The sequence below is a fragment of the Ascaphus truei genome, unplaced genomic scaffold (assembly GCF_040206685.1).
Source record: "Ascaphus truei isolate aAscTru1 unplaced genomic scaffold, aAscTru1.hap1 HAP1_SCAFFOLD_193, whole genome shotgun sequence".
NCBI lineage: Eukaryota > Metazoa > Chordata > Amphibia > Anura > Ascaphidae > Ascaphus > Ascaphus truei.
The window spans coordinates 10,568-36,966 of record NW_027454834.1 but is presented as its reverse complement, the minus strand read 5'-3'; the positions used below and the strand labels follow the sequence as shown (position 1 = coordinate 36,966).

The window sequence follows — 26,399 nt, the reverse complement described above, 5'->3', positions numbered from 1 at the left end:
TGCGTTGTTGTAAGATGAGCTCTTCATTATTATTGTATATGGTAACAAATTTTATCTCTGATAGAATGTCCTCCTCCTCGTTGCGAAATGCTATGTGTAAAGTAACCATTTCACGTTTATATTCGTTAATATCTTCAGCCATGTCATAATTACGGTAGCGTATGACACGTGGAAACTGTCGTTTTTTGTAAACTCTTTTGGCATTACATGTGTAATTAGCAACAAAAGATGCCAATGTTAAATTTTCTAAATCTAATGGTCTTTTCTCATATTTGTCAAACCAGTTGTCTTTCCAAATATCACTGGAATCATCTGTGAGGTCCTGTTCATTCATTTCATCGTTGGATTTCTTAAGTCGCTGCCGTTCAATGGGCCAGACGGTGGGTATGTAAACTACGACTACTGAGCTCTGAGACATGGGTTGGCGTAGTAAATACCAGGCGGCTTCTTGGCTTGTGATTTCTACGGTGTTGAGCATGTCGATGCTTAGCTTTCTGGTAATTTCAATTATATCAAATTCAGGATGTTCATTCATGATGTTAATGATCTGTCGTTGTAGGTTACTGATACCTCTATTTATTTTGTTAACATATTTTACGACATACGCAGCACAAGAGTATTCTTCAGTTAAAAATTGTATGTCAGTATTGGACTGTAGAACGTTAAATATGAAATTATTGAATGGATTGTGCCACTTTTCACTTGGTTCTCTCTTTAGGAAAACTTTCGGTCTTTTAATGCCAGCTCTGAGAACATCTAAGTAGTGGTCGTATGAATGTATATTATTGGCCATAAAGAATGTGTCTATATTGGCGTAATTGTTGTTCTCTAGATTGTTCCACATTGTTTTGTAATGAGCAGCATATTTTTTTTGACGTTGGTCTGTTTTGGACATTGGCACTAATATAGTTGTTTTGCGACACGGCATGAATGGAGCTTCAAAACGACATATTTGTTGCTTATTTGTGGCAATTTTCTTGTAACACGTAAACGTATGTTTGTGTGTTTGAAGTTTGATATGTCCAGAAGCATTGCTAGCCGATACAGATATCAGTTGATCTATCATGGCAATAGCATCGGTTTTGTTTGCACCAAGTGGGTCGGCTGGGGTGTTATTTAACCAAAGGAGAATGTGAGCATGTGGACTACCACGATGTTGGAACTCTATTCACTTAAAATAATTAATGACATAGAATGTTCCAAAGGGGCTTGATCTTTTTGACTGTAGTATATTCATAAGAACATCAACAATTTTATTGAAGTATATGGCACATGTAGCTGCATCCTCATTAATTAATGTAGTCTTGTCCATGAAATATAAATTTGCTGCATCATCCTCACTAATATCTGTACCATTGTTTTGGAACTTGTAAAGTATTTTAAGTAATCAAGGCCAACCAAGTTCATTAGCGCTCAGAGTTAAGAACATGGTTGGTTTTCCAAGCTGTCTTATCATAGCAAACAAATCACGTTCGCGTTGTGCCCAGTAATATGTAGAATTTGGAATGGTACGTAGAAAAGCTAAGTTGTTCTCTATGCAGTTGTTGATGTACTGTTTAGATTCAACTTGGTGACGTGTAAGTTTGGTGTCCTTTCCTATGAATTTGAATGCAACCGTAAGAGAGTCGCGTGTTCTTAGGCTAAGGCCCTGGTCACGGCACTCTAATGCGCGCCCGCGCTTTCGGCTGCGCGTTCCGGCGATTCCCTGGTCTGCAGCTCACTGCAGGAGCAGAGACCCGGGGGGGCGTGCCGGAGGAGTGACGGGGGCGCGGCCATGACGTCACCCGGCAGGTTCGCCCTCATTGGCTGAACCGCCGGGGGGCGTGCCTAGCCGCTCGATGCGAGTTCCTGCTCTCAATTCTATTGAGAGCAGGAGTAGCTCTCGCGCGAGCGCTGCGGCCCCCCCTCGCAGCGGGCCCGGCGCCGTTGCGGGGAGGGCTCTGGTGAGCGCAGCGTCCGCCACAGCGGACGCTGCAGCATGCAGCGGGGGCAAGGCCTTAAACGCATAATTTTCATTGCTACATATAGTAGATGATATGGCGTGATGGCACGTCGATCAGAACGGCGTAGTTCGCTGGTTGCCATCATAAATGGTGTTACACGTAAATGATCTGGAAAAGTTCTGAACTGTCCAAGATATATGCTTGGAAATGATAGTTCCTCTGGGTACTCGTCAAATAATAAACTGTGTGGTCTGCTCATTTCTCCAGGTGCAATGCGCAGATACTTGTCCTCGCTCCATAATAAAGTCTGCTGTTGTGCAACGAGACTATCGTCAATAGTTATGAGCTCACTTATTGTTTCTTGAGATGTTTCTATTTGCATTTCATTGTCATTAAAAAATGATTGATCAATTGTGATTTGATGCAGACGATAGAGTGGTGTTTGTACGAGATACTGTAACCAACATTTAACCACTCGCTTGTTAACCAACCCTATCAAGTAGCTAGACTTGTGCAATTTTTTGCGGTTTATGTGAACGTTAATACAGTGATCATCGTTGAGCATTCTTGGCAAACAATTGACCATAGTATTAACAGAGACAGGAATATTTATTATTTGTCCTAAAATGGCATATTGTCCATATGCGTGTCGCAAGCGTCTGATTTGCATAAAGGGTAGTCGTGGCGAAATTAGGCGCTCTGTAACTAAGTCAAGCTTAGGTAAACGTGCTGGTACTTTAGGGTAAATAAAACCATTTGAAGTAGATAAAGGTGGAATGGTGTCTCTAGCGAGAGAAGCTCTGCAACTGTTACACACTTTAATGTCCTTAACATTGAAGTGTGGAAAAACAGTTTGTATTAGTGGAGCATGTTTCTCAGCAGGTGTTTTGATATCATTTTTGAACCATAATCTTTGACAAATGTAACATTCGTATCCAAACATGTTATTTAAGAATGTTCTTTCAAACTGCCGATGAGCATTTAGATGTAAATTATAATTGTCATATGGTAATGAAGTTTGGTCTGGAATTTCGGTATTATGTGGTGGATTACTGTTAGGACTTGCCGACGGAGTAGGGCCACATGAAGGTAAAGCCACAGTTATGGGTGGTGTTTTCACGTTTTCTAGTTGCTTTTTTCGTTGTCTCCACTCTCTGTTACGTTGTAGTTGACTTTTTGGTGTTTGTTTTGGTGTTTTCGTAGCTCTAGCACGAGCACGATACTCACGCACTCTTTCTGTGCTTGTCTTAGCCATTTTTTTTTTAGATTATTTTGAACGTAATTTAATTTCTGCGCAGAACTGTGAATTCCTCGTGTGAATATGTGTGTTACAGTGTGTGTGTGTTACAATGTGTGTATGTGGGTGTTACAGTGTGTGTGTGTTACAGTGTGTGTGTTACAGTGTGTGTGTGTTACAGTGTGTGTGTGTGTTACAGTGTGTTACAGTGTGCGTGTGTTACAGTGTGCGTGTGTTACAGTGTGCGTGTGTCACAGTGTGCGTGTGTTACAGTGTGTTAGTGTGCGTGTGTTACAGTGTGCGTGTGTTACAGTGTGCATGTGTTACAGTGTGCATGTGTTACAGTGTGCGTGTGTTACAGTGTGCATGTGTTAGTGTGTTAGAGTGTGCGTGTGTTACAGTGTGTGTTACAGTGTGTATTACAGTGTGCGTGTGTGTTACAGTGTGCGTATGTTACAGTGTGTTACAGTGTGCGTGTGTTACAGTGTGCGTGTGTGTTACAGTGTGCGTGTGTGTTACAGTGTGCGTGTGTGTTACAGTGTGCGTGTGTATTACAGTGTGCATGTGTGTTACAGTGTGCGTGTGTGTTACAGTGTGCGTGTGTGTTACAGTGTGCGTGTGTGTTACAGTGTGCGTGTGTGTTACAGTGTGCGTGTGCGTTACAGTGTGCGTGTGCGTTACAGTGTGCGTGTGTTACAGTGTGTGTGTGTTAGTGTGTTACAGTGTGCGTGTGTTACAGTGTGCGTGTGTTACAGTGTGTTACAGTGTGCGTGTGTTACAGTGTGCGTGTGTTACAGTGTGTTACAGTGTGTTACAGTGTGTTACAGTGTGTTAGTGTGCGTGTGTTACAGTGTGCGTGTGTTTGTGTGTTAAACAGGGTTTGTGACACAGGGAGTGTGGGTGGGTGGTCTGCGCTCCGTGTCCTTTTATTTAAAATTCAATGGGCGCGTGGGTAACGGTGCCGCTGCCAGACGCTTCTGCACATGCGTGGCGTCCGACAGGGTCGCCATGACTACTGAACATGCGCGGCGCGGGCAGCGCAGAGCAGAGCTTGGCGGTAGCTGAACAGCTCCCCTTGCTGCCTTTAAGCGAGTGAGCCCAGCGGCGCATGCGCAGGGGGGGGCTCTGTCTGAGCCGCCCGGCGGCAAAGGAGTCTCCCGCCCGGCGGCAGAGGAGTCTTCAGCACGTAGGAGCTATGTGTATGTATTTATGTGTGTGTGTGTTTGTGTCAGTGTGTGTGTTACATGTCAATGGCCTGTGACCCTAGAAAACATACATTACACATGTACTGTATATACACCTCTGCTTTAATGGATTATCTTCCCCTCGCGCAAGGAGAGCACAAATGGGGAAGGGTGCCCATCTTCCCCCCGGCTTGCTCCGGGGGTAGGGGGACTTGCAGGGTGCCGCTCGGTTCAAGCAGTAGATGCTGCCCCATCACAGTGCAGCGGAAGCACTCGCCCCCGATGGAGTACAGAGCTACTACTGTAATTTGAGCTTGGCGCGCGGCTGGGACAGAGAGCGGGCCTGGTCCCAGGAGCCGGTCAGCGGGTTGTAGCAGGAGAGCCGGGCCCGGTCCCCGCTGCCCCGGTTGCCACCCGTGCCCATCTCCACCTGGGGGAAATTGCGGCCAGCCGTTAGGAGCGGCGCCGGCGATAGGCCGTGTGGGGGAGCGGCGGCCATTAGGAGCGGCGCCGGCGGCTAGCGCCGCCACCGCCGCTTCTGATTTTTTGAGCGGTTGTGATCATGTCAGTGTTGGGGTCGGGCTGAGCCAGAACACAGCCCGGCCTCAACTGCCAGCACTGACATCACATCCATTTCATTTCTGTCTCCACAATCCATTTTTGTCCCAGTTCGAATGAGGTGCCACTAAAGAAGTTTCACTTCAAAAATAGCGCGGGCTATCTTCGGCCGTGTTCGGCCGTTTTTCCCGCGCCTCGGGCTCTTTCAATAGTAAGTGCCATTCGCGCTTATCTATTGAAGCGGCCGCCGCGCGGGAAAATCCGTTTTTAAACGGAGAACTAGCCCGCTACGCTCCCGGACAGCTTTAGAATGAGCTTAGCCAGGACAGTAAGCTCATGCTTTACTTAACCCCTTCAGGGCTTTTACACTTTTTTCACCAGTACATGGGACAACTATTACATATATATATATATATATATATATATATATATATATATATATATACTGTATATATAAATGAAAACTTTGTTTGTTTGCTGAAAACGTTGTATGTTTGCTGTGCTTATGGCAATCTGATTGGTCCTTTGGTCTGTCACTCAGCCTCTGGCCAATCAGATTGGTCCGTGGCCTGCCCCCACCCCCACACGCCTCTCATTGGCCTGCGTGGTTCTATGACCTCACCCAACTGCCACACTCTCACCCTTACTGACACAGAATCCTCCTCTGGGGCGGAGCAGTAGGTGGGCACACGGACCCCACTCACCCGCAGTGCTAGGACACGGCTTCAGTCCTATGGCCAAGAGATGCCACTTCTACATACTTCAAACTCTACTCTGGCTTCCAACCCCCCCCCCCCCCCCAAGGGTGCTCCCCCCGCCCTGCCCCCCGCCACGAAAGACCATCCGCCAAACGGCGCAAGCCCCTCAGCGGTAGCTCTGCCAGCCCCCTCTCCTCCTATCCCTGGGAGGGGAAGTGTGATCCCGCTGCTGACCTGACCATTCCCAGCGCTGCTTCCATTCCTCCTACTGGTGTCTGTGGGGAGGGGGCGTGCAGCAGCGGAGCTGACGAGCCCCCCACTCCTCCAAAGCGCAAACGTGGCCGGCCCCCAAAATCGCAATCCCAGCCCAAGAAGGGCTCCAGCCCTGACACTGCGTAATGGCCGAGGGGATAGCTCCCTGGATGAGTCAGCTAACCCCCAAATCACAAGGCCCCCTCCCCGGCGGAAAAAGAGGCAGTCCCAGCCTACAGCTGTCCCCCTTGCTGACACAGACTCCTCCTCTGGAGCGGAGCAGGAGGTGGGCACACGGACTTCGCTCACCTGCACTGCTAGGACACGGCTTCAGTCCTATGGCCAAGGGATGCCACTTCTACCTACTTCAAACTCTACTCTGCCGCCCTGCCCCCCGCCACGAAAAAGACCATCCGCCAAACGGCGCAAGCCTCTCAGCGGTAGCTCTGCCAGCCCCCTCTCCTCCTATCCCAACGACAGCTCCAGCGAGAGGCATGCAGGGAGCAGGAAGCGTCAGTGTCACTCCGCATAGCACAGCCTGGCAGTCTCGCGCCCATCCTCCCCCCAGCTGCCAACTTCACACCCGCTCAAGATAAGTCACCCCCACCCACTCACCCACACACTGTCTCCCCCACCCACACAGTAAGAGTCAATAACCCACCCACCCAGTCAGTAACCCTCTCTCTGTGTCAAACTCTTTCTCTCTGTCACATTCGCTCTCTGTCAAACTCTGTCAAACTCTCTCTCTCTTTTTCACATACTCTCTCCCTCTCTGTCACCCTCTCTGTAACCCTCTCTGTCAACCTCTCTCTGTCACCCTCTCTCTCTGTCAACCTCTCTCTCTCTCTCTCTCTCTCTCTCTCTCTCTCTCTCTCTCTCTCTCTCTCTCTCTCTCTCTCTCTCTCTCAAACTATTTCTCTCTGTCACATTCGCTCTGTCAAACTCTCTCTCTCTCTGTGTCACTCTCTGTAACTCTCTCTCTCTCTCACACTCTCTCTGTCTCACACTCTGGATCTGGATATCTTATTTACCCTATATATCTTAACTGCCCTATACCTATACCAAAATAACCTATACTGCTTTCTTCCAGATCTCAAGCTTCACATTGAAGACATCGGAATCCCCCCTAACCCAGAAGACAGGCAGGGAACACATCCCCTCCAACATATAACATTGCGGGAGTGAGGGTACCTGGACATTGAAGGACTGCGGATCAGGTAAGATCCCAGGCGGGATTGCTGCTTTAGATATTGTGAAGCGGGGACGTCCAGACACTGGTTAAGGGGTTCAGGAAACTAGTCATTCATATCAGGCTTTTTTTTCTAGATCCGACATTTACAGACTCCCACACACTCTCACACTCACATAACAAGGACTAATTATAGTAAAATATAAATGTAATACAATAAATAAACTTATTTAAAAAACGAATGTTGTTATTAATTCTTATTAGTTCAATTTCTTTCTTTAAAAAAAAAGCGGGGCTAGGGGCGGGGCTAGGTGGCAAGTAGATTGTTTGGTTCGGCAACTAGATTTTTGGATGATTTGTCAAGCACTGTGTGTGTGTGTATATATATATTATATTATATTTATATATATATATACGGGCGAAACGCATAGTGTCCACTGTAGGCAGATATTTATTATCTTGTTGGCGTGACTCTTGGTGCTTGTCCTGTGGACTGCATGATTTATTCCTTATACATCCTGGAGTTATACTCCGCCGTATTGACTCCACTATCATTATATGGCAGCTGAGTATCCTTTTCTCTGCTATTTGGAGCCATTACTTCCTATGGAACCTATACTCTAGGTTGTTTTATTTGTGCGCAGGGCACTGGCTTTTTGTGATTCTACAGCCATGTGTCCTATTTGCTTCTGTGCAGTTACCACAGGTTTTTGAATGCATCATTTTTTGATTGATTGATATCATCTGTTGCTGTTCAGGGTTTGAGTTTTTTTCATCTTTGTCTCCCCTGTGCCTCCCCCTTGGTTTAAGTTATTATTATTTTTCTTATGTACATTATTTTGTATACAGGTTTATTTACGTCATACCTTTCTTTATGCCCTTAGTTTAGTTTTATGCTTTACAGCTAGGGCTTTTTCCAGGGGAATTTTGAATTATTTAGCTTTTTTTGTGTCGCTTTATATAGTTATTAGATTCATTGTTTAGACACATCTTTTGCTTTTGATTTATTTTTTCAGCATTATTTATTTTTGTAATCTTTAGTCAGTCACAGTCTTTTTGTATCTTTGCTGCCTTCAGTGTGTGTATGTTTTTAAATGTTAGTGTTCTTTTTGCTCGCTATTAAAATCTATTCATTTTCTGCTCTGACTTTAGTTCCCTAGTCTTTTGGTATTACGTCACTAGTTATTCTGTGGTATATTTAGAGTGCTGCTTTTGGGGATTGTCTTAGTCTTTTGTGTGTTTAATATTATTGTTATCCCTTAGCACCTACAGTTTCCCATTTATTTTGGACTCTCTTGGTTTATTTTTTATTCCACGATAGTCAATATTATTCATTGGGTCTGGTTTATCCACATATATATATATATATATATATATATATATATACAGTGTTCGACAATTGTATACATTTACTCGCCCGGGGCGGGTGGATTTAACCCCCGGGCGAGTAATTATTGGCCCAAGCAGCACACGTGTTTTTTTTTAAAATTCCCCCGTTCGCGCTGAAATTTCCCTTCTCGCGCTGAAAAAAAACCAAAAAAAAAACTCCCCTACCTGACTCCTGATTGGCGCGCGCTCCAGGCTTTGTGGGCGCGCGGCCAGGCTCTATATGAGCCCGCCCCCAACCAGCGGCCATTCTGCCTGGAGCTCTGTTGGAGGGTAAGTACTCTCCATGCTGCGGCCCCTCTGCTCCTTCCCTGCGATCCCCCTGGTCCCCACATGGCTCCCTACTCCCCACCGCGGAAGCTCTCCTGTCCCCTGCTCCTGTCCCATTCCCCTCCTCCTGTCCCCTGCTCCTGTCCCCTCCTTCTGCTCCTGTACCCTGTCCCCTCCTCCTGCTCCCTTCCCCTCTTCCTGCTCCTGTCCCCTTCCCCTCCTCCTGTCCCCTTCCCCTCGATCCACCGATCGATGTCAGGGGCGGGAGGTCCCCGCTGCTGCAGCCCGGTTGGCTTGCAGGGGGGGGCTCGGCCCTCACCACGTGCCTCCCATGCGTCTCCTACCTTCATGATGGCGCAGCCGCCGCATGAGGTGGGGGGATGTCGGCCTGGCCCCCCCCCCCCCGCCATGAGCATCAGGCCGCCGCGGGCTGGGGGGGAAGAAGCAGCCTGCAGCTTGGCCAGGCACTGTGACATGCCGGCGAGGGGAGCAGGGCAGTGGCGGCCACGGCGGGGCTGACTGTCACCTGGGGCGCCCAGTGGGGGATACCTCGCCACATGCCTCCCACCCACCCTGCTGATTGGGGGGGGGGATGTCGGCCTGCCCCCCACACGAGCAGGAGATGGGCGCGGGTGGGTGGGGGATTTGCGTGGTGCTGGTCGCGGCCTTTCCTCCCCTGTGTGTGTGTGAGAATGTGTATGTGTGTGTGTGTGGGAGAATGTGTGTGTGTGTGAATGAATGTATGTGTGTATGGGAGTATGTGTATGTGTGTGACACCAGAGGTCCCCCCCAGTCAGTAACCCCCCCCAGTCAGTAACCCCCCCCAGTCAGTAACCCCCCCCCAGTCAGTCACCCCCCCAGTCAGTAACCTTCCCCCCAGTCAGTCAGTCACCCCCCCCTGTCAGTCACCCCCCAGTCAGTGTCAGTCACCCCCCAACCCCAGTCAGTGTCAGTCACCCCCCACCCCCAGTCAGTGTCAGTCACCCCCCCACCCCCAGTCAGTGTCAGTCACCCCCCCACCCCGTCAGTGTCAGTCACCCCCCCACAACCAGTCAGTGTCAGTCACTCCCCCAACCCCAGTCAGTGTCAGTCACCCCCCCACCCCCAGTCAGTGTCAGTCACCCTCCCACCCCCAGTCAGTGTCAGTCACCCCCCCACCCCCAGTCAGTGTCAGTCACCCCCCCACCCCCAGTCAGTGTCAGTCTCCCCCCCACCCCCAGTCAGTGTCAGTCACCCCCCCACCCCCAGTCAGTGTCAGTCACCCCCTACCCCCAGTCAGTGTCAGTCACTCACCCACCCAGTCACCCCTGCCCCACCCAGCCACTCACCCAGCAAACCACTCAACCAGCCAGTCACTCACCCAGCCTCTCTCTCTGTGTATCACCCACCCTCTGTGTGTGTCACCCACCGTTTCTCTCCTCTGTCTCCCCCACACTCTCTCTCCCACCCACACACTCTCTCTCCCCCCCACACTCTCTCTCTCCCCCCCACACTCTCTCTCTCCCCCCCACACTCTCTCTCTCCCCCCCACACTCTCTCTCTCCCCCCCACACTCTCTCTCTCCCCCCCACACTCTCTCTCTCCCCCCACACGCTCTCTCTCCCCCCCACACGCTCTCTCTCCCCCCCACATGCTCTCTCTCCCCCCCACACTCTCTCTCTCCCACACACTCTCTCTCTCTCTCTCCCCCACACTCTCTCTCTCTCTCTCCCCCACACTCTCTCTCTCTCTCCCCCACACTCTCTCTCCCTCTCTCCCCCACACTCTCTCTCCCTCTCTCCCCCACACTCTCTCTCCCTCTCTCCCCCACACTCTCTCTCCCTCTCTCCCCCACACTCTCTCTCCCTCTCTCCCCCACACACTCTCTCTCTCTCTCCCCCACACACTCTCTCTCTCCCCCACACTCTCTCTGTCCCCCCCACTCTCTCTCTCTCCCCCCCACACTCTCTCTCTCCCCCCCCCCACACTCTCTCTCCCTCTCTCCCCCACACTCTCTCTCCCTCTCTCCCCCACACTCTCTCTCTCTCTCCCCCACACTCTCTCTCCCCCACACTCTCTCTCCCTCTCTCCCCCACACTCTCTCTCCCTCTCTCCCCCACACTCTCTCTCCCTCTCTCCCCCACACTCTATCTCCCTCTCTCCCCCACACTCTCTCCCCCACACTCTCTCTCTCCCCCACACACTCTCTCCCCCCCACACTCTCTCTCTCTCTCCCCCACACACTCTCTCTCTCTCCCCCACACTCTCTCTCTCCCCCACACTCTCTCTCTCTCTCCCCCACACACTCTCTCTCTCTCCCCCACACTCTCTCTCTCCCCCACACTCTCTCTCTCTCTCCCCCACACTCTCTCTCCCTCTCTCCCCCACACTCTCTCTCCCTCTCTCCCCCACACTCTCTCTCCCTCTCTCCCCCACACTCTCTCTCCCTCTCTCCCCCACACTCTCTCTCCCTCTCTCCCCCACACTCTCTCTCCCTCTCTCCCCCACACTCTCTCTCCCTCTCTCCCCAACACTCTCTCTCCCTCTCCCCAACACTCTCTCTCCCTCTCCCCCACACGCTCTCTCCCTCTCCCCCACACTCTCTCTCTCCCCCACACTCTCTCTCTCTCTCCCCCACACTCTCTCTCTCTGTCACTCCCACACTCTCTCTCTCTGTCACTCACACTCTGGATCTCTTATTTACCCTATATATCTTAACTGCCCTATACTACACCGAAATCTTAACTACCCTATACTGCTTTCTTCCAGATCTGGCTCAAGCTTCACACGGAAGACATCGGAACCCCCCCCTAACCCAGAAGACAGGTAATGAACACCTCCCCAATGTATAACATTGCGGGAATGAGCGTACCTGGACATTGAGGGACTGCGGATCAGGTAAGATCCCAGGTGGGATTGCTGCTTTAGATATTGTGAAGCGGGGACATCCAGACATTGGTTAAGGGGTTCAGGAAACTAGTCATTCACACCTGGCTTTTATTTCTAGATCCGATATTTACACACACACATGTAAAAGGACTAATTGTAGTATAATGTAATACAATAAATACATTTACTGTATGTCAAAAACGAATGTTGTTCTGACTAGGAATTTATTAAATGTATTTTATTTATATATTTTATTTTAAAGCGGGGTTGGGGGCGGGACTAGGGGCGGGGTTGGGGGCGGGACTAGGTGGCGAGTAGATTTTTTGGTTGGGCGAGTAGATTTTTGGGTGATTTGTCGAACACTGTATATATATATATATATATATATTGTGACAGAAACCAGGGGATGGTAATAAATTCCATATATAGGGCTCCCAGGATACTGAACAGTTTCTATCCTGTCTGGCCTGGGAGTGCAGCCTTATAATACATGCACTCCATCCCACAGTTTGGCAAGCACTGGAACTGAGGGATGAGAGATCCAGACCAGAGTTTGTCTGGCTGCCTGATTTCTGTCACCTGTCATGCTAATTAGAAATCAGGTATGTAAGACTGATTTCCTGGTTGCTCTTGTCTCTTCTCCAGAGCCTGGAAGGCTGCTGAACACAGTGGGGAGAAGCCTCTTCCCCACACAGGTTCAATCGTTCTGTTCATTTGGCTAAGTCTGCAAAAGTACCTTGTTTTGTTGTTGGAAAGTCCACCCTAAGTTAGGGAAATCTAAGTTAAGTTATCGCTCAGGTGAGCAGCTTTTGTTTTGATGTGTTTTGTTGTATGCACTGTGGCAGTCTCAGTGCCTGGGACTGAATAAACCAGGCCCAGCCTGTTTAAAGGAACAGTACGTGACGCCTCCTCATTTTAACCTACCCTAAAAGACCGTGTTCTAACCGTCCCGGACAAGCGGCGGAGCCCCGGAGTAAGCTGTTTGTCACAATATATATATATATATATAGGGAACCATGTTAAACATATATATATATATATATATATATATATATATATATATACAGGGAACCATGTTAAAAATGGTTTTTGAAGCAAAAAGTGGCACTGTGTGCTCATTTGCATGTCATTTCCCAGAATCCCTTGCTGCAGTGGAAGTGCTGTGCTGGGTGATAATGGGGAAAGGCAGGGTTACCTGCCTAAGACATGCAGATGAGCATACAGTTGTATTTACATTTGTATATATATATATATATATATATATATATATATATATATATATATATATATATATATATATATGTACTTTGAAAGCTTCAGACACAGCGCCAAAACCACCATCCTGGACAAAGTAAGGAAACAAACATATAATCTGACAGTGATGGAGAGGAGAGCCATAGAATCGCTAAAGGCCAACCACAATATAACAATCAAACCTGCGGACAAGGGAGGAGCAGTGGTCATAATTAACACCACAGACTACCTGCGGGAAGCACACAGGCAACTCTCTGATTCAAAGTATTACACCCAACTGCAGGAGGATCCAGCTAAAAAATACATGAAAGAACTCAACAGGATCATTAAAACACTCCCGATCCGCACAAGAGAACAAATTCTGGACCTGATACCAACTAACCCAAAACCTGGCACATTCTACATGCTCCCTAAAATTCACAAAGAGGGTAACCCTGGTCGCCCTATTATCTCTGGATCTGGCACACTTACCGAGAATATTTCTGGCTGGGTGGAGGGCATTCTAAAACCACTTGTCAGGAACACACCCAGCTATATCCAGAATACCACCGACCTGCTAAACAAACTGAATGCCATTGGCCCCCTCCCAACAGGAACACTACTAGCAACTATGGATGTAGAGTCACTTTATACAAACATCCCCCACGAGGATGGGATTTCAGCCTGCAGATACTTTCTGGGACCGCAGGAGCCACTCACAGAGACAGTGACTAAATGCATCGAATTTATTCTGACCCATAACTACTTCACATTTGGAAATGACACATACCTCCAGACAACCGGGACCGCTGTGGGTACTCGGATGGCGCCACAGTATGCCAATCTGTTCTGCGCAAAACTGGAAAGTGACTTTCTTTCCATCTGTCACTTGAAACCCCTTACATACCTTCGCTACATCGATGACATCCTCCTGATTTGGACCTCTGGCGAACAGGACCTCCTACAGTTCTATGACAACTTCAATACGTTCCACCCGACCATCAACTTCAAACTCACCCATTCCCCGGATGAAGTACATTTCCTAGACACCACCATTACTATAAAGAACAACCAACTACAGACTTCTGTATACCGCAAACCTACAGACAGAGCCAGCTATTTGAGAGACAACAGCTTCCACCCGACACACACCAAACATGTAACCATCTACAGTCAAGCCATACGCTACAACCGGATATGCTCCGACACAGCAGACAGAGACCAGCGGATTGAAGCCTTGAGATCAGATTTTATAAACCGTGGATATAACCACAGAATTGTAGACCAGCAAATTCACAAAGCCACCAGAATACCAAGAAGTGATCTCCTTGAATACAAACAGAAGGAGACAAGCGACAGGGTACCTTTGGTGGTCACATATAACCCACACCTAGGAGCCCTATGCAAGATCGCCAGGGAACTACAACCCATCCTCCAGGAAGATACAAGACTGCAACAGGTCTTCCCTGAAGCACCCTTATTATCATACAGGCAACCTCATAATCTCAAGAATATTATGGTGAGGAGTAAAGTATTCAGCAGTACAACTGAATGCGGGATGAAACCATGCCAGGACCCAAGATGCAAAACCTGCGCAATGCTCTACACAGCGGACACAATACAAATACCACACAGGAATCGGGAATACAAAATCAGAGGAAGGTTCACCTGTTCCTCCAGCAATGTCGTGTACCTCATCATGTGCATGAAATGCCCAGGAGGCTGCTACTACATAGGTGAGACGGGGCAGGGGCTAAACAAGAGAATTAACCTGCATCGCCACAGCATCACACGCGGAACAAGAGACAGTCCTGTTGGCGAACATTTCTCTGATTTTGGCCATAAGATGAACGATCTGAGGGTTGCCATACTCAAAGGTAATCTTAAAACACTGAAAGAGAGACGGTTGCATGAATACAAATTTACGCAACTGTTCGGGACACTTAGCAGTGGCCTAAACAGAGATCGAAATTTTATGAGTCATTACTAACACAAGTGAACTCTCTTCCCATGAGCGCTAAAGACCATGTCTGTACATACTGTGCTATATGTATGCACACACAGCTGTCTCTTACACATACCAATACTCCTTGTTTTTCCATCCCTATACACCAATAGGGACCACATAGTATCCACACACACTTTTAGTTATGCCACTATCGCTCACATTTCCACACCTACCCACACCATTTATATTAACTCCCACTCCACACACCCCTTTTGTAAAGCACTGTATACTCTGTGGGCTCTCCATTCATTTATATTCACACAGATACACACACACACACTCTTATATCACTTACTTTCAGGAACCATTTAACACCTCTAGCCATAAATCTCATCCACATCGGGGGAAGGACAAGCACAGATAACATTCCAAGACACACTGTTTTTAAGTATACCCATTGCTTGCTTCATTCATTGTAACATCGCCGGAAGCATTTCGTTAGCCACAGAACGGTATCATCTATTTATTTTTTGATTATTGAAACTCGGCTAACACGGTACTGATACCTCTACACACACACACACACACACACACACACATACACACACACACACACACACACACACACACACACACACACACACACACACACACACACACACAAAAAGAATGTTGCTCACATTATATATATATATATATATACAGTGCTCGACAAACCCGGTCGCCAACTCGCCAGCTGCGATCGGATATTGGCTCGTGGCCAGTAACCTTTCCCCTGCTCTGCAAAAAAAAAATCCCGTTCGTAAAAATAAATAAATTCGTAGTTGATTGGCTGTGACGTGGGATGGAGTTGCCAGGACTTCAAACCGCCCTTTCTGCACGGGTAAGTAATGGGGGGGAGGGGGTTGAGTGCGTGTGTCTGCTGCTCCTCCTCCTCCTCATATCCTCCTGTATAATTGTGTCAGCTCCTATAATTTACAATTTACTGATCCGGTCATGGAGGAGTTTGGACAGATTCTTCAGGTGGGGGGAATTTAATGCACTTTAAATATTTATATACTATAGACACTGATACTGTACATCCTTCCCCCTCTCTCCGGTGCTCCCACTGCCCGCACGGGTCGGAACATACTGTAAAAGCCGGGGGTTTCCCCCCCCCCCCCCTCCGGTCCGCGCGGGTCACATACTGTACTGTCCGGGGTGTTTCTCGCCCCCCCCCTCCGGTGTTCCCGCTGCCCGCGCGGGTCACGTAGTGGCCGGGGTGTTTCTCGCCCCCCCTCCGTTGTTCCCCCTGCCCGCGCGGGTCACGTAGTGGCCGGGGTGTTTCTCGCCCCCCCCCCCCCCTCCGGTGTTCCCGCTACCAGCGCGAGTCACGTAGTGGCCGGGGTGTTTCTCGCCCCCCCTCCGTTGTTCCCCCTGCCCGCGCGGGTCACGTAGTGGCCGGGGTGTTTCTCGCCCCCCCCCCCCCTCCGGTGTTCCCGCTGCCCGCGCGGGTCACGTAGTGGCCGGGGTGTTTCTCGCCCCCCCCCCCCTCCGGTGTTCCCGCTACCAGCGCGAGTCACGTAGTGGCCGGGGTGTTTCTCGCCCCCCCTCCGTTGTTCCCCCTGCCCGCGCGGGTCACGTAGTGGCCGGGGTGTTTCTCGCCCCCCCCCCCCCCTCCGGTGTTCCCGCTACCAGCGCGAGTCACGTAGTGGCCGGGGTGTTTCTCGCCCCCCCCCCCCTCCGTTGTTCCCCCTGCCCGCGCGGGTCACGTAGTGGCCGGGGTGTTTCTCGCCCCCCCCCCCCCTCCGGTGTTCCCGCTGCCCGCGCGGGTCACGTAGTGGCCGGGGTGTTTCTCGCCCCCCCCCCCCCTCCGGTGTTCCCGCTACCAGCGCGAGTCACGTAGTGGCCGGGGTGTTTCTCGCCCCCCCCCCCCTCCGTTGTTCCCCCTGCCCGCGCGGGTCACGTAGTGGCCGGGGTGTTTCTCGCCCCCCCTCCGTTGTTCCCCCTGCCCGCGCGGGTCACGTAGTGGCCGGGGTGTTTCTTCGCCCCCCCCCCCTCCTGTGTTCCCGCTGCCCGCGCGGGTCTGCAGATGTTGCAGTTTCCGGTGATTCTCTCCCCTCGGTGCTCCCGTTGCTCGCGCGGGGCGGGAGGAAGTAGCGGGGTGTTTCTCCCCTCCGGTGCACGTCCCTTCCCGTGTGTGTGTATGGGTATGAGAGAGAGATTGAGAGTGAGTGTGAGTGTGAGTGTGAGTGTGAGTGTGAGTGTGAGTGTGTGTGTGTGTGTGTGTGTGTGTGTGTGTGTGTGTGTGTGAGAGTGTGTGTGTGTGTGTGTGTGAATATGTGTGTATGGGAGAGAGAGATTGTGTGTGTGTGTGTGGGAGAGAGAGATTGTGTGTGTGTGTGTGGGCGAGAGAGATGGAGTATTTGTGTTTGTGTGTGTGTATGGGTATGAGAGAGAATGTGTGTGTGCAGGACACCAGAGGTAACCCCCCAGTCAGTCACCCCCCCACCCCCCCAGTCAGTCACCCCCCCCACCCCCCCACTCAGTCAGTCACCCCCCCACTCAGTCAGTCACCCCCCCACTCAGTCAGTCACTCCCCCACCCCCCCCCACTCAGTCAGTCACCCCCCCACTCAGTCAGTCACCCCCCACTCAGTCAGTCACCCCCCCACCCAGTCACCCAGTAAGTCACCTCACCCCCCCACCCAGTCAGTCACCCCACTCCCCCAGTCAGTCAAAAGTCACCCTGTCAGTCATCCCACCCCCCCACCCAGTCACCAAGTCAGTCATCCCACCCCCCCACCCAGTCACCAAGTCAGTCATCCCACCCCCCCCACCCAGTCACCAAGTCAGTCATCCCACCCCCCCACCCAGTCACCAAGTCAGTCATCCCACCCCCCCACCCAGTCACCAAGTCAGTCATCCCACCCCCCCACCCAGTCACCAAGTCAGTCATCCCACCCCCCCACCCAGTCACCAAGTCAGTCATCCCACCCCCCCACCCAGTCACCAAGTCAGTCATCCCACCCCCCCACCCAGTCACCAAGTCAGTCATCCCACCCCCCCACCCAGTCACCAAGTCAGTCATCCCACCCCCCCACCCAGTCACCAAGTCAGTCATCCCACCCCCCCACCCAGTCACCAAGTCAGTCATCCCACCCCCCCACCCAGTCACCAAGTCAGTCATCCCACCCCCCCACCCAGTCACCAAGTCAGTCATCCCACCCCCCCACCCAGTCACCAAGTCAGTCATCCCACCCCACACCCAGTCAGTCATCCCACCCCCCCACCCAGTCAGTCTTCCCCCCCACCCAGTCAGTCTTCCCTCCCACCCAGTCAGTCATCCCCCCCACCCAGTCAGTCATCCCCCCCACCCAGTCAGTCTTCCCCTCACCCAGTCAGTCTTCCCCTCACCCAGTCAGTCTTCCCCCCACCCAGTCAGTCCACCCCCCACCCAGTCAGTCATCCCCCCCACCCAGTCAGTCTTCCCCCCACCCAGTCAGTCCACCCCCCACCCAGTCAGTCACCCAGTCAGTCAGTCACCCAGTCAGTCATCCCACCCCCCCAGTCAGTCAGTTACCCCCCCCAGTCAGTCAGTTGCCTCCCCCCGTCAGTCAGTTACCCCCGTCTCTCCCCCCTCTCTCTCTCCCCCCTCTCTGTCTCTCTCCCCCCTCTCTGTCTCTCTCCCCCCTCTCTGTCTCTCTCCCCCCTCTCTGTCTCTCTCCCCCCCTCTCTCTCTCCACCCCTCTCTCTCTCCACCCCCTCTCTGTCTCTCCACCCCCTCTCTGTCTCTCTCTCCCCCTCTGTCTCTCTCTCCCCCTCTGTCTCTCTCTCTCCCCTCTCTGTCTCTCTCTCTCCCCTCTCTGTCTCTCTCTCTCCCCTCTCTGTCTCTCTCTCCCCCCTCTCTGTCTCTCTCTCTCCCCCCTCTCTGTCTCTCTCTCTCCCCCCTCTCTGTCTCTCTCTCTCCCCCCTCTCTGTCTCTCTCTCGCCCCCCTCTCTGTCTCTCTCTCTCCCCTCTGTCTCTCTCTCTCCCCTCTGTCTCTCTCTCTCCCCTCTGTCTCTCTCTCCCCTCTCTGTCTCTCTCTCTCTCCTCTCTGTCTCTCTCTCTCTCCTCTCTGTCTCTCTCTCTCCCCTCTCTGTCTCTCTCTCCCCCCTCTCTGTCTCTCTCTCTGTCTCTCTCTCTCCCCCCTCTCTGTCTCTCTCTCTCCCCCCTCTCTGTCTCTCTCCCCCTTCTCTGTCTTTCCCCTCTCTGTCTTTCCCCTCTCTGTCTTTCCCCTCTCTGTCTTTCCCCTCTCTGTCTTTCCCCTCTCTGTCTTTCCCCTCTCTGTCTTTCCCCTCTCTGTCTTTCCCCTCTCTCTCTCCCCCCTCTCTGTCTTTCCCCTCTCTGTCTTTCCCCTCTCTGTCTTTCCCCTCTCTGTCTGTCCCCTCTCTGTCTGTCCCCTCTCTGTCTCTGTCCCCTCTCTGCCTCTGTCCCCTCTCTGCCTCTGTCCCCTCTCTGCCTCTGTCCCCTCTCTGCCTCTGTCCCCTCTCTGCCTCTGTCCCCTCTCTGCCTCTGTCCCCTCTCTGCCTCTGTCCCCTCTCTGCCTCTGTCACCTCTCTGCCTCTGTCCCCTCTCTGCCTCTGTCCCCTCTCTGCCTCTCTCCCCTTTCTGCCTCTGTCCCCTCTCTGCCTCTCTCTGCCTCTGTCCCCTCTCTGCCTCTCTCTGCCTCTGTCCCCTCTCTGCCTCTCTCCCCTCTCTGCCTCTCTCCCCTCTCTGCCTCTCTCCCCTCTCTGCCTCTCTCCCCTCTCTGCCTCTCTCCCCTCTCTGCCTCTCTCCCCTCTCTGTCTCTCTCCCCTCTCTGTCTCTCTCCCCTCTCTGTCTCTCTCCCCTCTCTGTCTCTCTCCCCTCTCTGTCTCTCTCCCCTCTCTGTCTCTCTGACGCTCTGCCTCACACTCTGGATCTGGATATCTTATTTACCCTGTGTATCTTAACTGCCCTATACTACACCGAAATAACCTATATTCTGCTTTCTTCCAGATCTGACTCAAGCTTCACACGGGAGACATTGGAACCCCCCCTAACCCAGAAGACAGGTAGGAAACACATCCCCTCCAATGTAAAACATTGCGGGAATTAGGGTACCTGGACATTGAGGGACTGCGGATCAGGTAAGATCCCAGGCGGGATTGCTGCTTTAAATATTGTGAAGCGGGGGCATCCAGACACTGGTTAAGGGGTGCAGGAAACTAGTCATTCATTTCTGGCTTTTTTTTCTAGATCCGACATTTATACACACATACACTCAATCTCACACACACATACACACACACACACATACACACACACACACACACATACACACACACGTAACAAGGACTAATTGTAGTATAATGTAATACAATAAATAAACTTATGTCAAAAACGAATGTTCTTATTCGGGAATTTATTCAATTTATGTATTTTTTTTTAAAGTGGGGGCGGGGTTGGGGGCGGGACTAGGGGTGGGGTTGGGGGCGGGATTAGGTGGCGAGTAGATTTTTTGGTTCGGCGAGTAGATTTTTGGGTGATTTGTCAAGCACTGTATATATATATATATACTGAGTTAAGTTATGGTGAGTAAAAAAAGTGACAAAAACCCTCCACAGGAAAGCAAATATGCAAATATAGCTGTATGCTCATCTGCATGTCTTAGGCAGGTCTGCAACCCCGCCTTTCCCCATTATCACCCAGCATACAGCACTTCCACTGCAGCAAGGGATTCTGGGAAATGACATGCAAATGAGCACACAGTCCAGTTGTAATCCAGGGGGAGCATGAAGGGAAAAGAACATAAAACAGGAAAAAACAATCTAAGTGCAGACAATAAAATTCAAGTGATATAAATTCTGCGTTCTTTCTTGGCTCATATGTGATGTCTACTTACAAGATGTAAGTCAAAATCAAGCGGTTTTGACACTCAATGGTCTCTGCTGTGCAGGTATTCCCACCAGGTGATAGGGTCTCCAGCTCTCAGCTCCGCAGCAAAGTGTATGTAAAAGAAATACAGACCATAGTGCAGACCAGTATGATGTAAAAAAACTAGACTTTATGGGGTTTTAAAAATGAACACTTACAATAAAAACAAGTATTTCAGGCATGTACCACAATCATTGTGATCAAAGAGAGAAGATTAATTGGTTTACACTTCAGGCTCACCCGCCTCCTCCGGTGTGACTTGGTGTGGACCACCACTCTCAGGGACTTTGTACCTCCAGCGGTGGGCGCATTGATCCAGGTCTCTCTCCCCTCGTGGGTTCCCTCTTCTGTGGGTCGATCACCTTCCCATAGCAGCTGCCCGCAGGTACTGTGGAGTTCTTCACTGGGATACAGCCTCTCTGATGGATGTTTCAGCTTCACTTTTACAACGATGCGTCACTTCCGCTCCGTCCCGATACGTCACTTCCGGTCGCGGTTCTGTGAGTATCTGTCAGTAAATTTCTCCTCTCTTCTCTCTCCTCTCTGGGCGGCTACCACTCTACGCGTTTCGCCAAAAAAGGGTGTGTGGCTTCCTCAGGACACTCCTGAGGAAGCCACACACCCTTTTTTGGCGAAACGCGTAGAGTGGTAGCCGCCCAGAGAGGAGAGAGAAGAGAGGAGAAATTTACTGACAGATACTCACAGAACCGCGACCGGAAGTGACGTATCGGGACGGAGCGGAAGTGACGCATCGTTGTAAAAGTGAAGCTGAAACATCCATCAGAGAGGCTGTATCCCAGTGAAGAACTCCACAGTACCTGCGGGCAGCTGCTATGGGAAGGTGATCGACCCACAGAAGAGGGAACCCACGAGGGGAGAGAGACCTGGATCAATGCGCCCACCGCTGGAGGTACAAAGTCCCTGAGAGTGGTGGTCCACACCAAGTCACACCGGAGGAGGCGGGTGAGCCTGAAGTGTAAACCAATTAATCTTCTCTCTTTGATCACAATGATTGTGGTACATGCCTGAAATACTTGTTTTTATTGTAAGTGTTCATTTTTAAAACCCCATAAAGTCTAGTTTTTTTACATCATACTGGTCTGCACTATGGTCTGTATTTCTTTTACATACACTTTGCTGCGGAGCTGAGAGCTGGAGACCCTATCACCTGGTGGGAATACCTGCACAGCAGAGACCATTGAGTGTCAAAACCGCTTGATTTTGACTTACATCTTGTAAGTAGACATCACATATGAGCCAAGAAAGAACGCAGAATTTATATCACTTGAATTTTATTGTCTGCACTTAGATTGTTTTTTCCTGTTTTATGTTCTTTTCCCTTCATGCTCCCCCTGGATTACAACTGGAGAGTGACGATTTGTGGGACTAGCGAAACCAGTCCCCACCAGCTGGGTTTGAGCAGGGGGTTTGAACCTTTTAATAATATTATCACGTTATTTGAACACAATATCACTGTTTAACAATTAATTGATTTGGTCAAAATATTCACTGTATATTATTAGTGTACACTAATAGAGTTAGCGCCGTTTTCTTTCACCTTCACGTAGCACAATGAGCACACAGTGTCACTTTTTGCCTCAATAACCATTTTTAACATGGTTCCCTATATATATATATATATATATATATATATATATATATATATATATATATATAGGGAACCATGTTAAAAATGGTTTATATATATATATATATATATATATATATATATATATATATATATATATATATATATATATATATATATATATATATATATATATATATATATATATATATATATACCACGACTATTAAGGTTATGGTGGGTAAAAAAAGTGGTGGGTAAAAAAAGTGACTAAAACCCTCCACAGTAAAGCATAAAGCAACTGTAAATATTCCTGTATATTCATTTGCATGTCTTAGACAGGTCTGCAACCCTGTCTTTCACCATTATCACCCAGCAAACAGCACTTCCACTGCAGCAAGGGATTCTGGGAAATGACATGCAAATGAGCACACAGTGCCACTTTTTATCTCATGCTCACATTACATGAGCAACCCTTAGTCAATGCATGCTGCTTTAAACACAGCTTTTAAGCAAGGACTTGGGCGATGCAAAGTCAGTTAACCCATTCACAGACATGTTTCAACCTTGATGGGTATCATCAGTGTGAGGTTGGCTTGCTGACATTTGCTCAAATGAGATAAGAGAAGGTAATCACCACGACTATTAAGGTTATGGTGGGTAAAAAAAGTGACTAAAACCCTCCACAGTAAAGCATAAAGCAACTGTAAATATTGTGTGCTCATTTGCATGTCATTTCCCAGAATCCCTTGCTGCAGTGGAAGTGCTGTTTGCTGGGTGATAATGGTGAAAGACAGGATTGCAGACCTGTCTAAGACATGCAAATGAATATAAAGGAATATTTACAGTTGCTATATATATATATATATATACACACACAGTATAAATGTGTCCCCCCTTGTTTTATTAAATGGGTGTGCGTCTAGCTGTGTGTGCATTTACATTTTTTTAGTGCACAGAATTACAGACACTACTTGAGGGATCATTAGGAGAATAGCAGCATTGTTTTGCACAGAACACTCAGTAGCTGGGATTCTCACTTATTTGGAAAGCGGTAACACTCATTTGATAATCAAGCAGCTTCCATTTCCCCGATTATCTCAATGGTGTTTTATTGTTTGAAGCGAAGAGTATTTATATTCTTCTGGAAGCCCAAATCAAACTCATTTGGGCTCATAGCCTTTCTGTGAAATATCTATTAAGATATACATTTCATATGAAGTTGAGAAATGCAAATAGTTTCTTCACTGAGGCTGACTACAGGGCAGTAGATTCCTGTATGAACCCACTGTAGCACAGCAGCTATCCTATGGCCTCGGATGTAGTAGGCCAATCAGCAGGATTCACTAAGCAGTGATAAGTCAAACGTGCTTTAAAAGCACGCCAGATTTTTTGCACCAGCTAAAGGCTGGCGCAAAAGAGCTGGAGACACTCCAAAAAGCATTGTTTACCTTTCTGTCAGCACACCATTAATACAACAGGCCGGCGGGTGTCCTCGGTGATCCCTGCGGAGTCTGTGGGTCCTCTGGTGATCCCCACGGGAGTCCGTGTGTCCTCAAGTGATCCCCGCGGGAGTCCGGGGCCCTCGGGTGGTCCCCACGGGAGTCCGGGGCCCTCGGGTGATCCCCGCTGGAGTCCGGGGCCCTCGGGTGATCCCCGCTGGAGTCCGGGGCCCTCGGGTGATCCCCGCAGGAGTCCCCACTGGCCTGTAGCACCAATCTTGTGTCCCCAAAAAAATAAACAATACTTTAAAATAGATATACCCCACTCCTCCCCACCCCCTAACACATACAGTACAATAATGGCCAAAATTACTATTATCTACATATGGATAATTGTGCATTTGGCCATTTAAAAGACAACATTAAGCAGCATAAATTAAGTAAATAAATCTTGCACTCACCCCTGCCAGGCTGCCACGATGAAGGCTGTCCTCGTCCTCATCACCGTCCATGTCCTCCGTTTCTACAAACAATACAGTACATAAAAAAAGACAATCTAATGTCCCCTAACCCCTTAATCACCTTAGCGGTTAGTAACCACTATAGTAATTAAGGGGTTAACCCACCCTCTGCCACTACCCACCCAGGAGGCCTAACCACCCTCCCCAGGCAACTACCCCCACCCTTCACCCATTCATTGGTACAGTGGGTACATCATGCTCATATAATATGGGCAAGATTTACCACTATAGTAAGAAATGGGTAAGGAATTAAAAAACAGGCCCAAATCAAAAATATTACATATCAAAATAAAACACATCACATAGCCAATTAAATAGATAACAAATGCCAATAAAACAATTGAATGGCACAGTGGGCACATCATGCCCATATAATATGAGCATCATTTAACACTATGCCAGTCAATGGTCAACCTAAAAAAAACAATCACAAACAAGATCCAATGCAATCAAAACAATGAGAAACTAAAAACAAATAAAGAAGTAAACGGAACTAAATGACCACCAATCAATTCATCCAATCCAAAATAAACAAGACAATTAACAATTAAAACACCAAAACAAAACCATTAATAAATACATGTAAGCTCAAAGTAAACACCATCAGACAAAATCTAACTACCAAAAAGCAGCCACTATTAAAAAGCAAGCAACCCCCCTCCCCGAAACAAACTATTTAAAACACCACTAAAAATAACATCTTACTAAATAAAACTAAAAATTAAATTGACCAAACATTTCTAAACAAAAAAACAAAATACATAAAATCAAGTGTTTGCAAAAACAACCATTGCTTCTCCCCTTTATGTATGTATGTATATCTATAAAGAGACATACATAAATACAGTGGCAATGAATGGGCTTTAAAAAAAATGCTGTAACAATAAACAAAACAATTAAAACCTGTAAAAGAAAAATAACATACATTCTATGTTTTTCTTTACCTTTAGATGTCTTCACCCTCTGATTCCTGGGTTCTGCAGTGGCTCAAGGGGGTTTAAACTAAACATTTCCCTTTCTTTTCTAATGGTATAAACAGCTTAAACTTTGACACAAAAGTATACAATTTGCTTATTAGTTTCATGTTCACCTGCCTTCAGATACAGTACCTCTACCCTTACAGTGCATTTGACTTGTGCTACTGCTACACTCTAAAGTGTGTGTGTGTGTATGTGTGTATGTGTGTATGTGTGTGTGTGTGTGTGTGTGTGTGTGTCTGTTTGTGTGTAAATAAATACAGACACCAACCCACAATCAGTCAGACACCCAACAACCCAAGTGTCAGTCACCCATCCAAGTGTCACACACCCAAATGTCAGTCACCCACCCCCTCACTCATCCACCCCCCCACTCTCTCTCTCTGTCACTCACACTCTCTGTCTCTCACCCACAATCTCTCTGTCTTGTCTTAACTGCCCTATACCTGGAGCGAAATAACCTATACTGCTTTCTTCCAGATCTGTATCAAGCTTCACACAGGAGACATCGGAATCCCCCCTAACCCAGAAGACAGGTAGGAAACACCTCCCCTCCAACATATAACATTGCGGGAATGAGGGTACCTGGACATTGAGGGACTGCGGATCAGGTAAGATCCCAGGCGGGATTGCTGCTTTAGAAAGTGTGAAGCGGGGGCATCCAGACACTGGTTAAGGGGTTCAGGAAACTAGTCATTCATATCTGGGGTTTTTTTCCGATTAGTGAGGTCATATGAAATTTTCTCACACACACACGTAACAAGGACTAATTGTAGTAAAGTATAAATGTAATACAATAAATAAACTGTTATGTAAAAAATGAATCTTGTTATTAGTTCTAACTAGGAATTTATTCAATTTCTTTTTTAAAAGGTGGGGCTAGGTGGCGAGTAGATTTTTTGGTTCGGCGAGTAGATTTTTGGTTGGTTTGTCAAGCACTGCTTATTTGTACTGTAATTTTGTATCTATATTACCCCGTACTGTTGTGTATGTACACCGTGTACTGTTGTGTGTTGTGTCCCTATGTGTGTTGTCTGAGTTTCCCCCACCAGCCCTAACTGAGCCTACCAGCTGCGGGACCCCCCACGTGCCATACCACGGGCCCCTCCTTAACCCACAACCCCCCCCCCTCAACACCATTCCCTTACCGAGCAGGCAACCAAACTGCCCCAAAAAAAACCCATGTCCT

The 26,399-nt window shown here is 49.0% G+C and overlaps 1 long non-coding RNA gene across 1 annotated transcript; it reads left to right on the top strand.

The window, feature by feature from the left end:
• The first annotated feature begins 4,305 nt into the window (after positions 1–4,305).
• Positions 4,306–25,911, top strand: LOC142477092 (uncharacterized). Its single transcript, XR_012792177.1, has 3 exons — positions 4,306–4,379; positions 11,466–11,594; positions 25,691–25,911. It is a non-coding gene; the product is annotated as an uncharacterized LOC142477092 (long non-coding RNA).
• The last annotated feature ends 488 nt before the right edge of the window (positions 25,912–26,399 follow it).